This window comes from Apium graveolens, chromosome 7 (assembly GCF_009905375.1).
Source record: "Apium graveolens cultivar Ventura chromosome 7, ASM990537v1, whole genome shotgun sequence".
Classification (NCBI taxonomy): Eukaryota; Viridiplantae; Streptophyta; class Magnoliopsida; order Apiales; family Apiaceae; genus Apium; species Apium graveolens.
The window spans coordinates 237,675,612-237,692,027 of NC_133653.1; positions in this window are offsets into that span (position 1 = coordinate 237,675,612).

Consider the following 16,416-nt stretch of genomic DNA (forward strand, 5'->3'; position numbering starts at 1 on the left):
AAGGTTAGATGGAACATTTATTTGTCAATCCAAGTATCTCAAGGAACTCCTCAAAAAGTACAATCTAGAGGATTCTGCATCAGCAAGGACTCCATCAACTACAGCTGTCAAGCTTGGACCATGTGAAAACTCCATTAAGGTAGATGTCACAAGCTACAGAGGTATGATTGGCTCGTTACTCTATCTTACTGCAAGTAGACCAGATATTATGTATGCTACATGCCTATGTGCAAGGTTCCAAGCGGATCCTAGAGATATTCATCTCGTTGCTGTTAAACGAATCTTAAGATATCTTAAGGGAACACCAAATCTAGGTATTTGGTACCCTAAAGAATCTGGTTTTAACCTTGTTGGATATACAGATTCAGATTACGCAGGAAGTGTTGTTGATAGGAAAAGCACCTCAGGAAGTTGTCAATTCCTAGGAAGCAGGCTAGTCTCATGGTACAGCAAGAAACAGCAAACAGTTTCCAACTCAACGGCCGAGGCTGAATATATTGCTGCTGGAAGCTGCTGTGCTCAGATCTTGTGGATTAGGAATCAACTACGAGACTATGGCTCTGTATTAAACAAGATTCCTATTTTATGTGACAATACAAGTGCAATAGCCATCACCAACAACCCTGTGCAGCACTCGAGGACAAAGCACATTGACATCAGGTATCATTTTATTAGAGAGCACGTCATGAATGGTACTGTTGAACTATTTTTTGTTCCAACAGAAGAACAAATAGCAGATATTTTCACTAAACCACTTGACGAATCCACATTTACCAGATTAGTTGGTAAATTGGGCATGTTAAATAGTTTTAGTGATTAACTTAATTAGTATCTGGAATCTGTTCTTGAATGAATTTACAAATAAATTTTTCATAAATGAAAAATTCATTTGCAAATTTATTTTATCATTTTATCATATTTCTTGCTTATTTCTATGTAATATATATTATCTTATCTATGGTTATTTACTCTACTTGTTAATTGAAAATATCTCAGAATATTTTATTTCCTCTAAAAATATTTTTCTATGAATTTTATTTGCTAAAATTCAACAGAAATCTATTTTTTGGAATAAAAATAATTAATTCTGATATATTATCTTTGTTTCTGTAAAAATTATAAGTTTTTATTTCAGTTTTACTATTTTGAAATGAAGGTTCAGTACATTAATAGTTGTCTGTACATATTCATTTTATTTTAATACTGCAAAGACAATCGGCAAGACAATTAAAATTGTCTTGCTGAAAATCATTTCAGTATAAGTGAAAATATAAATCCGTTATGTCTATTTTATTTTATTCTAGAAAGACTATCGGCAAGACAATTGAAATTGTCTTGCTGAAAATCATTTTAGTATATAATGATTGCTTATTTTAAATATCAGATTAATTTTATAACTGGCAAGACAATCGGTAGGACTATTGATTGTCATGCCAGTAATAAAATTAATATCAGAATTATTTTGTACTGGTATGACAATCGGTATGACTATCAGATTGTCATACCAGTTATTTATTTTTAGTTGTTTTTATTTGTTTTATTTTCCTTCTTTTGCCTGGTATGACAATCGGTATGACAATCCCGGATTGTCATACCAGCTGTTATATAAAGGCTGTTGCTTTGTTGTGTTAAATCACTTTCTACATAACAGTTCATTTTCTAGAAATTCTAACAGTTTTCACTCTCTTTTACTCTCTTCTCTCTCCTCGAACAAGAACAAAACAAAAACCTGTTAATTCTTTGCTCGAGTTTTTACTCAGCACACTTAATCATCACTTTGTGATATATACATACAAGTATATACATAAAGAAGTGCTGCTGAAATTTTCTTAAAAAATAAAAATTATTATAAAAAACGCAAAAATCAAATTAAAATCAATTTGCCCCTTCAAATTCCATTTTAATTTTAATTTCTTACTTGTGTCTTTTGGTGTATCAAAATTGTGCTTGTGAGTTAAGAATTTTAACGAGATACATTTCGGTCTAAATTTTTCGATTATAATTAATTTAATTCGAATTATTAAATTAATTTAATTAATTCGAATTTTCTTAATATTATTCTTAAAATTCTGAAAAGCTTGTGTTTTATTATTTTTCTTTTTTAAAAAAAAAAAAAAATGGCTCTCAATTTCCAAATTGTCGCGCATAATCAAGTTGGTTATTTTAATCCGGAAAAATGTAATGTTGAAAAATTTAAGCCATGGATTAGATTTTTAAATGATCATTCGATTGTTAGCTCTGCTATTAAATCAAATGTGATTTTAAACGTCGATCTTCTTAGACTGATTTGCACAACTTCTACTGTGGCCGATGATTCAAAATCTTTTTCATTCACCATCGCAAACACACAGTATGTAGTTGATGAAACAGTCGTCAATCGTGCTTTAAATTTTCCACTAGACAATTTCTGTAATTTACCCTCTGAAAGTGATATCACAAATTTTTTCAATGCCATTCACTATCAGGGGGTGATCAATTTAACCAAACTTTCTAAATCAAATTTGGTGTCTGAATGGGATATATTCTTCGATACACTTTCCAAAGTGTTTGCCAACTGCACAAAATCTAATTTTCATAACATTACTTCCACCCTGCAGTATATTGGTCTTGCGGTTGTTTTCAATCAAAGGATCAATTTTGGCAAACTACTTTTTCCCATTCTCCTGAGACGTCTAACTTCTGCTTTACGTGATCATTCTACAAATCGTAGGGTATCATGTTACTATGCTCGTTTTCTTATGCTCATAGCAGATCATCTACTCACCCCTGAACACAAATCACTTTTTGCTAACTCTGCTGTAACAGAACCCCCACCAGTTAGCAAAAAGATTTACACTCGCCAAGACACAACCTTCAAATTTATGCAAGTACCAGTACTTGTATCTGCTTTCATGGCCAATTATATTCCATTACCTATTTTTAATCTACCCGGCCATGAACAGCAACCTCAACCTCCAGTGGTACAAGCCACACAGACTCTTCCATTACAGGTAGTAATTCCTCTCTCTCACTCTCTTCCTACTTCTGTTAACAGACCCTCAGTGGTTGATAGGGCTGACCATGAAGTTGTAGAACCACAGCTTCAATCCCAGGTCATAGAGCCAAACACAGAGTCTCATTCTATCTCACCCTCTCCCCCACTGTCAAAAATGTTACCCAGAAGATTATTAGGAAGTAGTAAAATGTCAAATTTGAGTGAACCCTCAGCTCTGCCTCCTCCTAAGAAAAGAAAAACCTATTCTGAGGCATCTGAAAGCCCATCCTTGTCCTCCCAACAGGACATGGACTTTGAAATGGCCAATGAACAGTTACTAGAGGCATTCTCTCAACAGGATGCATCTATTGAAATTCGCCATAGGGCCATGGCATCTTGTACTGAGTCAAGCACAATTCCATTACTCACAATGGAACCATACACTTCCCCAGATAATACTCAGGACACACAGCGAGGAGTGCACGTAGAGTCGGTTACAGTGCCTGCCATAGTTACGGCAGAAGAGCAGTCACATGCTTCAGAGGGAAAATCTGACTCTCCGCCATCTTTAATAGAGTCATTTTCTCCCCTCCCAGATCCAACAACTCTGGCTCCCTTATGGGATTCTCCACTCGCAGATTTATCTGGAGAAAGTGGAGGGCAACTCGGTCAATCTATCCCTGAAGCAATTCAGACATCTATTCCAAAAGATTTGATAGCATTGACTGAGGATCGGGACTCGCGAATTCCCATTGCACCACCACTGACCTCTCTTGAAGAGGCTAGGGTGATTTTTAATGCAGGTACACAAGAACAGCAATTGGAAGACTCCTCACGAGCAATCATATTGAGAGAAACACATGCACGTGAGATGAGTGAACCAAACACGAGTGAACTTCAGGTGAGAGCACACACAGACACTGATACTGTCAACCTGTTAGCTCAGATTGCTGCCCTGAAAGAAGAACTTGCTAAAAGTCAAGCTGAAGCTCAAACATTCAAAGCACAAGTGGTTGAACGGTCTTCTTCTTCCACCTCTGTCGACAATCAGCTTGCAATCATAAGGAATGACATCTCAGATTTAAAGACTGCTGTAATACCAAAGCTCAATTCTATTCAGGACACTCCAAACTTATCAGCTGATGACATATCCAACTTCTGCTCCCTACATACAAGAATGACTTCTCTTGAAGACCTCGTTGAGATGAATCATTCACTAGACAACTCAAGATTTCTAAAGATCGAGACGGGCATGGAACATCTGAATGAAGGCATGAAGCACTTATATTACATGATCAAGAATTCTCATTGCCCTAATGAAGAACAAAGAGCTTATTTTGAAGGACCGTCTGGTGGAGGATCAGGCTCTGGAAGTGGTGGAGGTTTCAAAGGAAAGTCTGTAGAGGATCCCTCAACTAAGGGGGAGAAGAAAGGAGGGAGTAGTTCCAAAGGGAAAGAAAAAGATACTTCTGCTGGAGATAAAGGAAAGGCTGATGATGCCTACTACAGTGGAGAACAGGATGACTTCGATATTTTTGACATTCCCACTGAACCAGCTCAGGAAGATAAAGATGGGTTATTTGAAGCTGAAGAAGAAAGTGATTTTGAAGATTGGGAAGAAGAAGATACAGTGGATCCTAGGTTTGAGAAAGAATTTCAGAAAGAAAAGTCAGAGATGCAAAGAAAAGAAGCTGAACTTAAGAAGGTCTCACAGATCATTGACAGGAGAAAAGACATTCAAAGAACAGAAACTCTTCAAAAGCAACGTCTTCATGACATTAAAGCTCAAGAAAGGAGAAGAGATGTCAATCTGAAGATTGGTAAAAAGTGGGATGAAGCTAGGAGAGTACTCGATATGCCTCAGCTATGCACTAACAATGATAGGCAGTTCTTACATCTTCTGGACAAGCTGGAAATCTCAAATCCTAACAATGACATGTACATGAATGCTATCAAGACTGAAGTCTCAAGGATCACAGCTGCTTTTGATAGATCCCTAAATGAGATGAGCATTTTTGTATATTGTCAGAGTGAAGGATCATTCAAGGTGTCACTTCATCTATTCGAGAATCGTTCGTTGTCAGAGATTTGGGTTCTTTTAAACAAAGTGAAAAGAAGCTCAGAGTTGAATGAAGTTCTTCGGGAAAGACTTAAAGAGTTTGCCAGCAGGGCTAGTCCTCAAGTGGTCAACAATCCTCATCAAGTGAGATTCTTTAAGTCTGATTGTCTTCAAATCTGTCAGCTAGATGTACAATCTCTTAAAGACTACTCAGCTAAGCATCTGGTCTGGATGGAACATCATTTGAGAACAGCTGGATATTCATCCATGTTGAAGACTCAAGCTGCTGACTTGATTCAAGCTTATTGTGAGAAGAATGTTAAAAGGTACAATCAACTCAAGAATAAGTTGAAGACAGTTGGAGTTCAACCAGTCAGACCTGCAAGCTTCACTTCAGAAAAAGATCGTATCTTTGACAAGGAATTGCTTCAAGATTTAGAAGAAGGTGAAGTCAGAAGAGAAGACAACTAAAGTCAATTAGCTCAAAACTCAATGTAATATGATTAGAGCGTTATGAATCAAGATAGTCTAATGTAGTTATATGTTCAGGCTAGAGGAACATCTATCTTGTATTCACTTGTAAATTTCATTTGGAATCTGGAAAATGTTAAATATAATCCAGAACTTTTCTGCTATTTACTTTACATTACTGTTCATATCTTTTTCTTATTTGTTAGTTGAGTTATCCTCTAGGTATTTGTTGTTATTGTCTAACAAGCAAATAGGGGGAGATTGAAAGGCATATGTCATAGCCTACTCGTTTATTCGAGTATTTAACTCAACTCAAATAAGAATGTAATAAGTAAATAGTGGATCAAGCATCAGAGAGATCTCACAAAGTAACATCTGTCAAAGAATAAAGAAACATTGTTCATCTGCAGTCTTGAAGATTCACTGGAAGAAGTTCAAGAAGTTGATCATGCCTCAGTGATATAAATCAAGATCGTGGAATTAATCAAGTGACAGAGATCTCGTCAAGGTATCATTTATTACAAGGATTCAATCAGAACAACAAAGTCAAGACATGAAGAAACGTCACGAAAGTTAGTCACTCATGAACCAGACAGTACATCGAGTGTCAACATTGAAGTGACGGAATTGATTCATAAGTCTCGAAGATTGTCTGAAGAATGGATGCTGCTCAGAGATAGTATTAATTCTCTATTAATTTAATTAAGTCATATAATTTAAATTAAGAAAATAAATTATATCTGCAAGGATTAATTTATTGATTAATTGAATTAAAGTGATTAATTAATTTAGAATTAATATTAAGGATTTTCAGAATATTAATTGATTAAAATCTGTGATAATTCTAAAAAGACAACTGATTGAACTAGCATGACAATCGGTATGACAATTGATAGTCATACCGAATGTCTTGCTAATTCAGTTAATTGAATTGATAGAATTTTCAATTAGAATAAAATCAATTAAGTATTCAGAAAAACAATTTCATTTGAACTAATATGACAATCGGTATGACAATCAATAGTCATACCGAAAGTCTTGCTAGTTCATTTTAATTGTCTTCCTAGCTCTAATAAGATTGTCTCACCGAAAGTCATTCAAGCTCAATTGGATTGTCACTGCAGTTCAACAACTTCGGCTGTTTTGATAAAAAGAAGCAGAAGACAAATATCAACATAACATTCATCAAAAACAAGAGCAGCCAAAAACACAGAACAAGAAAAAGCAGAGAACAAAGACAAAATATTTCATCTTCCATCTGCTTATTCAAGATTAACTATTCTAGCTTGTTAATGTTAAATCCAAACCACTAGAATTACTTATCTTGTTCTTGTATATCAATCTAGCGGATTAAAATCCCTAGAACTTAATCTCAAATCGCTTTTAGCATTTGATCTTTTAATTACAAAAATAGAAAAAGTTCATGTCGAATTTATTCTAAATTTGTAATAATTGATTTGAGATTAAACCCTTGTAATCGATACCGTAGTTGTAACACCTTTCAAGTTTAATAAAAGTTTTATTTAACTTGAATTTTGTTTCACAATTTTATTCCGCATTTTATTCGACGAAACGGTATTGTTTGCATTCAACCCCCCTTCTACAAACAAATTGGGACCTAACAGATCCCATTGGATTCGACTTTGACACTCAGGTCTTTTTGTTGGAACTCTACTGAGCTCGTCGACTGACCACTATGTTATCTTTAGTCCATCGTCCACTTTCAGGTTCCCGACTATAACCTATAGGGTCGAAAATACCCTACGTTAGACGCCAAGGTATGTTTGACATATCCTCGATACTAATTCTTACCCAACGATATTCAAACCCGAATCGTAATTATTCATATTAGAATAGCACATAAAATAATTAGGATTCACATTCTTGAAATCGATCCAGTGTTTATTTTCAGAGAATATGTATACTCGTCATTTTACGAAATTAGGGTTACTGTGTTTTGGTCAAAACATACAACACCACATATAATCAGGTTCTATATAAAACATACGTATAAGTATTTACGTATACTCGCTCGACGTCCCGATAATCCTCGGATACGCTCCCGTATTTCCGTAATTTGATTTTCCCGGAAATCGGGCAGCGTCCCCTTTGTTTATCGGACTACCCGTCGAAACATCAATCGACGTGAAACCAACAATAATCAAATTCACAACTACAATTCCAACCACCAGTTCAGTTTAACAATTAATCCAATCACAATTCGTCAACTGATTTACATACTCGACTTTAATGAAAAATCGAATTCTCGTTTCAACGGTAACCTCACGAACTAATTTATTTATTTTAAAATATTAGGACTCAGAATTATATCATCACCGTCCACCGTCCGCTCGTCGAAATTCATCGCGGACGGCGGTAAAATCCGCGGGTACCCATTTATTTCGGGTTTCCAACACGAATCCTACCGATTAACTATTATAACCCCACACGAAATATTTTATTTCACAAATAATACTCAAGTAATTTCCTGCAGAAGTTAAATAAATAAATTAATAATCTGAAATGTTAATCCGAATAACAGAGGAACAATCAATCTGCAACACAGGCACCAACACAGAATAGGACACACACGCAAGGACACGCATCACACGCGCGACAAGGGGCCGGAGAATGGCCGGAACAAATGAAACAAAAAACAGCAACACATAACTATACAATCCAAGCAACACAACTTTATATTCGACATGTACATACATATATACATGTACGAACACAGCCATGGGCCTCGCCACCTCTGCCTCGCCGGAAGCCGAGGAAGGGCGACCGGCGCCGCATAAATCACCGGGAAAAACAGAAATCACGACAATTAAATGGAAAGCACAGCCCTGCTAGCTTACCGAGGAGAAACAGAGGGAGATGAGGGAAATTTGTGGAAAAAGAATAAGGAGGAAAGATGAGAGGGATTGATGTTTCTGCTAGGAGGAAATGAAGAAAGAAAACCCAATAAATTGTATAAGTCCACTGATAACTGCCACGTATCACTATAAGGAATAAAATGCCTCCACGTGTCGTGTATTTCCAATTGCAAGCCCAACTTTAACCGAAATTTATAATTTAACGAAATAAAACGCACAAAATAAAACTCAATAAATCTCCCAAAATAATCTTAAAACGTTATAAATATCCCGAAGTTCTAAAAAACATAAATTTCATAATTTAAAAATAATTTCTGAAACGCAGTATATACCGTATTTCACATTTAACGAACCAAGGTGCACTTAAAACAGATTCAGAAAATCAGAAAAATAGTCTTAAAATATTACAAATATCCCGAAGTTAAAAAAATATGAATTTTGAAATTTTAAAATGATTTTTAAAATGCACTTTACATCCGCTTTTATCAATGAAGCGAAACAATGAGCGCGTGAAATTAATCCCGAAAATTTCCAAAATAATTTTAAAATTCTTGGAATATTCCAAACTTAAATAAATATGAGTTTCATAATTTTTGAAGAATTATAGAATTAAGTATGGATTTTACAAATAAAAGCATTCAGAAAATCATTTAAAGATAAATAATTAATAAAATATTGATTTCTCAATTTTATAAAATCCTAAAAATAATTATTGTAATTATAAAATCATAAAAACAATTTTAGAAATATTCCCAATATTTATGCAAATAAATTTTCACTAAATCCACTTTTGAAAATGAAAATAATTCAATATGATCCCATAATTAATCGCACGGACAACTCGATACACTATAAATCACATATGGATAATAATTAACAACACATAGCGGTCAAAACCAACATACATATCTTATTTATTTAATAATTTCTATAATTGCACAATTAAATAATTAAAAACAATATACGAGTCGTTATAAAGAATGGATACAACACATTCAGGTTTCACTCTTAAATAAAAATATTACTTAGTATTAGGTCACTCAAACATTATTCTAAATTGAGTGTGTTTATTGTGCAGGCTAATAAAAATGTAGCTACTTTAAGAACCACACCATTGATTTTTCCAGATCTTTGCAGAAGCCTTTTTGATGGCGCTGCTGCTACTAGCGTTAGTGGATGGGGGCCTAGCTCTATGAAGAATAGGAGTACTGATTTAAATGACGACTTGGAGATTCTTGGTATCGATGATATCCATTGTCAGTCACAGGCTAATTCAACATTTTCGGGCACACACTCGAACTCTAATTCAACATTTCAAGGTACCACACAGTCAAATGTCTCAGATACACATGATGAAGGAGAAAGACCAAAGAAAAAAGCTAAAAGCTCATTAAAACCATCCAAATGTTCAAAACTTCAAGATAAAATGGCCAGTGCACTAGACCTTATGATTCAAAATAACAGTGGACCGTCTCTCTAGGAGTGCAAAGAAAAACTAAACAAAATTGGTTGGGAATCAACTAATCCCTTACGCCAAATGGCCCTTGGTATCTTCTGCGAAAGTGCAACTTATAGGACACAATGGATGCCCCTTGAGGAAGATGAAATAGAACCTTGGGTTAAGATGGTTTCACATAAATTAGGATTTAAAGTTTAGGTTTTTTAGGTTATCTAGTCAACTATTTCTAATAAAGATTTCAAACTCGAATATTAAAAATTTTCTGGATTTGGTACTTTATTTGATTCCTGTAGTGAACATTGTTGCTAGGACTATGAATTCAGTAAATTTATATTTTATTTTAGTTTAATTTCTTGTAGTGAACATTGATATGGTTCTCGGTATAATGTAATTCAATTTATATTTTTTAATCATTCACTATTGTTTTCTATAGGTTGAATATGGAGATTATGGATCAGTTTTTATGTTTCTTACTTGTATATTATTATCTGGAAAAAAAATCGTTCGAGGAATATACCAAGGTTAAAGGTAATACTTCAGCTTTGGGTGGACATGCATATACACGGGAGTTGTTAAATGGTTTAAATACACAATGTCAAGATATGATGCGTCTCTCTCGTGTTGCGTATATACAACTTTGTAACCTCTTTAAGCAGCGAAGTTGGGTTGAAGATAGTCGAAATGCAAGTGTTGAAGAGAAAGTTGCTATATTTTTGCATGTTATAAGCCATAATAATCGCTTTATAAAGATGAAAAACAGATTTCAACACTCCACAGAGACACTTCACATGTATTTTCATGAGGTGTTGAATGGAATGATGGAGTTTGCCAAAGAAGTCATAGTCCCTACGCTATATGACCAAAATACCAATAGATCAAGAAGACAAAAAAAGCTACTAAATATATTTTCAGTAAGTTATAAATTCTTGTTTTATTTATTTAATTACAAAGTAAATATAATGTTTTAAGGTAGTAATAAAACATACATGTATCATTATATTACAGGGGCAATTGGTGCATTAGTTGGAACCTTTATTCATGCAGTTGTTCCAGCTAATCAACAAGCTCGCTATAGAGGACGAGGAAGGGGTGAATGCTATCAAAATGTACTAGGAATATGTAATTTTAATATGATATTCACATTTATTTGGGCCGGATGGGAAGGGGTTGCACATGAGTTAAGAATTTTAACAGAAGTTGTGGTTGATACTGATTCCGGTTTTCCCCTACCACCCCCAAGTATGTACCTTTTTAAATGCTTTATAATCTAGTTTTTTAATAAATATTTTCATATTAATAATATCAAAATATATTATTATATTAATTGCAGATAAATATTATCTTTGTGATGCTGCATATGCAAACACTCGTGGTTTTCTAACTCCATATAAAAACACAAGATATTGGCAATCTGATTTTCGGGGGCGGCGTGCTTTGACTAAGGAGAAAAAAATTAATCATGCTCATGCACAATTGAGAAATGTTATAGAGCGTGCTTATGGCGTTTTGAAAGCACGCTTTCCTATAATAAAACAAATGCCTCCTTACACATTTTCGACGCAAAGAGAATCGTCATTGCATATTTTGCAGTCCATAATTTTATAAGGTTGCAAAAAGTAGAGGATGAATTATTTGATCAATGTGACAACAATGTCTCGAGTGACAGTGATAGAGAAGAAAATGAAGAAATGGTAGAAGAGGCGGAAGATGAAGCACAACGAACTTCACAAGGAACACAATTCATGAGTAGCTTACGAGATCAAATTGCTTTGGAACTTTTACGCCACTTTAGTTTTATTATGACATGATAACTACTTGTTATGATTTTATATTTTTGTCCGTTTCAATGTGTTCAAATTAAATATAACTTAATTTTTTGACAAAAATGGCATTCAGATAAGATAAATTTTTTTATTCATTCATAATTCAGATTTTTTATTCTTTCAGATTATTCAGAAATATTATCCAATCAGGTATAAAACATTCAGATTTGTTAAATGACCCCTTACTTTCGTATCTTTTTCGGGTGGCTAAAAATAATTTATCTAAATTATTTTTTCTTAAATATAATTTTTTTTGTCAAAGTAGTGCATAAATATTATTATATAAAGTCACAAAATTTAAAATTTGTAGTAAATAACTATATTTTCAAAAAATTTAAAAATCACTCATGGTTATACTTGTTCACATTTCTTTTTAATGAACCATTTTCGGATGTCAACAAATATAGCTTCATTAAAAAAAATTTCATGAATTTTTCTGTCAAGTGGAAGTGGTGTACTTTTACTGCAATATTAGGTAAAAAAATATTTTATATTTTTTAATCCTCTTAAAACCCTTGTCGAACATGAATTTTAAGTTTGAGGGCAGGTTGAGTTGCGCAACAGTGGAAGAAAAAAAATATAAACTAGACTACGCCACTTCAAGTGGCGCAGCTTCAAATTTTTTTTACCATAGTGGCCTTCCAGAGATGCAACGGAACCAAGAAAATTGATGCATTTTTTTTTAGGAAAAAAATTCCATTGATATAAATATTAAGAATACAAAACAGGAGGCATAAAGTTACCAATCCAGAGAAATAGAGTTTCTTTCATTCATCCAAAGTATATCATCTAACCAAAGAATAAGCATCTACTTCCGGAAACTTAGATAATATCACCTTTAAATTTCTGAAAAGATAACCCACAAAAGGACTCATTAAAACCCCGCAAGAGTAAAACCCAATGTCAAAAAAAATTCAACGGGACAAAAAGTGCCTTATAAAAATTACATTCTATATATACACTAACAACAATACTAGTATATTCTGAAAATTCTTCGGATCCGTGATTCCTAGAAAAATGATTGTGATTTAAATGTTTGATAAGCGGAAATATTCATTAAAACTCTTTCCAGCATCCTGAAAATAAAAATAAGTGAAATAAACAAATATATATATATTAACAAATCATATTCGATAAATTATTAAAAAGGAAAGAAAAAAATAAAAAATCCAACCAAAGAAAAATCTTTTGTTAGACACAAATAAGTCAAAAATAAATTGGCACACAATTTTTTCTAAAAAACCAAAATTATGCCACCAAAAGGTTTATGGTACAAATAAAAACCTTGAATTAAGGCACTAATAAACCCATTAAGGAACTAATAAACTCATTAAAGGTACAAATAAAAGCCTTCAATCAAGGCACTAATAATCCAAACATGAAATTCGGTGGGTAGTCCAGCTCTAGACTCAGCAAAGCAATCCTTTGATCCAACAGACAAGACTACCAGCTTCAAATACATATTAATGTTCAAAACTACATAATCTCGGTAAACACAATTTCCATAAATTTACTAAACAGTACAGGTCTTTAAAAATTCCAAAATAAGATAATACTCAATCTCAAATTGTAGTATTTGACATACTTGAGAAGATAAAAAACTGCTTATTCAAAAAACAACTATGATTAAAGGTGATTAAATTGAGAAGGCTAACTCTTAGTGAGTTAGGTCTATCAAATTAATTAGATTCAGTTTATATAAGTTACAAATTAATCAATACATTACCAAGCAAACAAACATAAACAAGCAAATTTTAAGGCAAGAGCCTAACTCCTGGACGAAATTAGTGCCAAATTAAATAGGTACAAAATATATCATAATCCTCATAATATAACATAACAATTTTTTGAAAGATAATAATGATAACTAACAAAGAAAGTTTTCATTTAATAACATTAAAACATACCTTAATAGCGTATAAAAGAATATCAATTATCAAAATTGAAAATAATAAATTTTAAAAAGGGTTGGCGCAGTTGGTTAAAAAAAGGATAATTATCCTCTTGGTCATAGGTTCTGCAGGCTATTGCGTGAGCCCGTAAGATTTACCCAGTGCGCACCCGAATGGTAACGGCTGCGGGTTATCTACGAAAAAAATAGTAACTTCCCTAATTCAGTGCTACAATTAATTCAGTGCTACAATTATAGAATCATAGAAACAATCCTTTACTATTAATTGTAAAACATAAAATTCTCTCATCCCATAGTTTAAATATTCAATTTGCAATAATCATGCATTTAAAAAATTTAATTTCAAAATTTAAAAATAAAAAACTGATCGATTTTTATGAAAAATTCAGGACCTTAAAAGCATATAAATGCATAATAACACTAAAAAATCAAATGGGAGTCATGATTACTGCTAATTGCTAACTGAGACTAATATCTTTATTGGCCACTGTTGTCTACTATGGAAGTACTAGTGATATAAACCATACAATAAATCTACCTAACCTCCGGTCACTAAAATTAGTCTCGTATAACCATAACACAAATTAGAACTACATCTTGTAATGCAAAGAGACAATTTACACATTTCAAGAAATGAATTAGCATACAATAACATTATCACTCAACCAAGCATCAAAAGTAAACTAAAAAATCTAATTGGAAACATATAAATTTAAACAACATCATTTAACTTGATTAAAACTCATATTCTATAGGGTTAAATTGAAGGCTCAAGACAAACTATTAAGAAATTTTATACCTGACCGTGGATTCTATTCACACGGACTTGCCTTATGTTTTTTCTGCAATTAAAAAGAGAGCAAAATTGAGTTGTTCTCGAATTAACTTGCCGAGTTCAGAATGAATCTATCGAGTTTGAATGGGGTGCATCTTTTCTCGGCTCTTTATCGCTTAAACACCACTAATACACATCATCGTCATCCTTCTTCCTCTTCATCCATCGCCACCATCCATGGGGTCGTCCGTGACAGCTCACCGCTTCCTTCTGAAGACCGGCACGAGAAGGCCGAGAAATAGGCCTCCTAGATATATCATCAGTCGCGTTCAATCAAGGAAAATATTACTTTCTCTGTTTTAAATCATGACTCACGTGTCAATCAAGGAAAATATTAATTTCTCTGTTTTAATAATTTGTATACAAATCCTCTAAACATGAATATTATAAAAAAATATAATTTAATAAAAAAATAAAATAATGAAAAACTGATGCAGTAAATCATCTAAAATGTAACTTTATGATTTATCAATCAATCAAAAAGAAAAAAGAATAGCTGACCAAATCTATTAATTAATTATTAATTATTATATTAATAATAGCCCAACATGGGGCAATATTGATGAGATATTTTATTATCTCAAAAATTATGAGACATTTTATTCTTTGTAAAATGTCTAATTTGCCCTTAGAAATTGGTGAGACATAAAATTCAACTTAAAATATCTAATTTACCTCTCTTTTCATAAATTGTATAAAACTTGTATTAAAGAGAATCGAACCCAGGTTTTCAAGTTACAATAGCAATCAACTTAATTACTCTTAAAAGTTAGTGATACATAAAATTCAATTTTTTGATCATAAACTCTTTATATTTGATAAAAATACAATAACTTTTTATTAAAAAATTATAAGTTTTAAGTAATTATAAATGTGTTAATGAATACATAATTAAAATATACATAGTATTATATTTTTAAAAAATATTTAAAAATAAATAAACATTCACGGGTATAAAGAGCCATTAAACTTCAGCTTATTTCGAATTCAAAATTAGTACTTCACTTATTTTTTAAAAGATACTCGAAATTTTACAATGTGATCCAGCATAAAGTAATCGTCATTATCCAGTTTTATAGGTTCAAAATTACGATCTCGATAAAAGCATCTTACAAATACGACAAATTTTTGTAAATGCTATATAGATAAGGATTGATGTGTTTGAAACTCTTTTTTGTAAAATCAAGTTAATAATTAATAGGTATCAAACTTACTAACTTGATCGGTGATTGGTTATTATTTTTCGGACTTAACTCGGTTTTTAAAAAATACTCAAAATTTGAAATTAGTCGTCACCAAATTTGATATGATTATATAATACACACACATAACATACACACACAGCATACATACATACATACATACATACATACATACATACATACATACATACATACATACATATATACATACATACATACATACATACATATATACATATATACATACATACATACATACACATGTACGTGAGAAAGATGGGTCTGAGTCATCCTCACGTGACAATCCCGAGATCGAAGAATTTTACATGTAAAATTTTAAGGGTGTATTTGTAAATTCGATCATATTTTATATATTTACAAATATATCCTTATATATTATATGAGAAAATAGTCTAATATCAAGATTTTATCCAAGATCATCCACATGTGCAATATTATATATACAAGATGAGATTCGGTACAAACAGTCTTAACGTGTAAATCCACCTCTCAACTCATATATAACTTTGGTTCAACATCGTTTATTTAAAAAATAGTTAAAATTATATTGAATACACATAATTTATAACGAAAATATATTTATTACATTTTATAATTTATTTTTTAAACAATTTAAGACAAGTGTTTAACAAATATATAACTTAAGTTCTACACATATGTTGAACAATAGTTATACTTGTGTAGATCAAATAGATAAAATAATTTTACATTGATATTATTAATAAAATTATATTAAATTAATAATGTTTCCTTTTTGCATAACCAAATTTAATATTGATGAACC